Source organism: Octodon degus, unplaced genomic scaffold (genome assembly GCF_000260255.1).
Source record: "Octodon degus isolate 3935 unplaced genomic scaffold, OctDeg1.0 scaffold00020, whole genome shotgun sequence".
NCBI lineage: Eukaryota > Metazoa > Chordata > Mammalia > Rodentia > Octodontidae > Octodon > Octodon degus.
Genome location: NW_004524596.1, coordinates 5,730,096 through 5,731,757, shown reverse-complemented (window position 1 = coordinate 5,731,757; position 1,662 = coordinate 5,730,096). Strand labels below are relative to the sequence as shown.

General features: G+C 39.2%; 1 protein-coding gene across 1 annotated transcript in view; it reads left to right on the top strand.

Annotated features, from left to right (window-relative positions):
• Positions 1 to 1,662, top strand: part of Heatr5b (HEAT repeat containing 5B) — a 114,541-nt gene that overhangs the window by 112,133 nt on the left and 746 nt on the right. The window lies entirely within an intron of this gene.

Sequence of the window (1,662 nt, the reverse complement as noted above, 5' to 3'; positions counted from 1 at the left end):
TGCCTTCAGGGCAGGTTTGGCTGGCTGGAGTTCTGGGGATTGAACCACAGCAACTTGATCCTGACTGCTTTGTTGAAGCAGGCACTTAAATAACTAATAAGTGCTTACCTGGCAAGTGCAGGGTCCTGAGTTCAATCCCTGGTACCGCAAAAAGGAAGGAAAGGGAAAGGGAAAGGGAAAGGGAAAGGGAAAGGGAAAGGGAAAGGGACCTCAGATTTTTATATTTCTTATTTAATGGAAAACCACCATGTACATCCACTTAACTATGGACTTAAGCAGCTTAATACATGCTTTTGTCCCCTTAATGCTTAAATTTTGATTTTATCAAGACAAATTTGTCTTTAAAAATATGATTTGTAATTGTTATAAAAGAGTAAATTTTTAAACTAGTATCGTACAAGTGAAAGTTGTTTCCATCTTTCAATATTCTCTTCCTTACTTGCCCTTACAATAAAATTTATTTATTTATTTATTTATTTATTTGGTACCAGGGATTGCACTTCTTTAGGAGTTGATTCAACTCAAAAATATTTTAAGTACTAAGCATGGCACAGTGGTACATATCTGTCTCTGATCCCAGGACTCTGTGATGCTGATGAGGAAGGAGATCAGAAGGTTGAGTCCAGTCTGGGAAGTTAATAATGTATTATTTGGGCAGTTTGGCTAGACCCTATCTAAAAAATAAGAGTCTGAAGATGTAGCTCAGTGATGAGGCACGTGTCTAGCATGGATATAATCTCCAGCTCACAAGAAAATAAAAAAAAGTGCGAGTGTGTATGAAAGTATAAAATATTGCCTTCAGGTTAATATAGTCATTCATTTGATGATATGTTCATTAGTGACACTCATTTACTTCTGTTTGCTACTACTGTTTGTGGTTGAGGAGATTCAACTCTGGATCTTGAGGTATTAGACAAATACCATTAAGCTGCGCCTCTAGCTTTCTGTTGTGTTTTACACTCCAGCCCGCTCTTCGTTTTGCATGACATTTAGCCTTAAATTAAAAAAAAAATTTAGTATTGAGTCTACAGGGTCTCACTGCACAGATGAGACTAGTAGTGATCCTTCTGCTTTCAGCCTCCCAAGTGCTGGAATTACTGGCGTGCCCCAACACACCCAGTCTCAGTGGCTGTCTTTGCAGGCCCCGGGGGTAGGGTACACACTGCACACCTGGTTCCTGGACCTGTCTAAGCAGGAGTTTAGTCTGCTGAACTATCTGTAAATTTTAATTTTTTTAAATTATTTTTTTATTTTTTAGGGAAGGGACTACAAGGTGTTCAGGGTCTTACTACTAGATTGGACTCAAAGTGGTCCGTCTGTTTACAGCTTCCCAAGAGCTGAGATTACAAGTGTATGCCATCTTCTCAGTGTGCCCTGGGGCGCGGGGCCAAAACAGTAGGCCCAGGGATCTAACCCCACTCCCACCCCTACCCGCACCTGCTTGCAGGAACTTTAATCTGCTGAGCTATTTGGCCGGCCCTAAATTTAATTTTCTAAAAGGCTAAGTACTTATTTTTCCTCTTGCTGTAATACAAAAACATTTGTAATCTGATGGTGCTTACTACTATATTGATACATGTCAGTAATTACAAATTAGTCTAATTTGACAGTTGAAATCACACTGCTTGGTTGGTTTATACCTATAATTTTTATTTGAAAAGG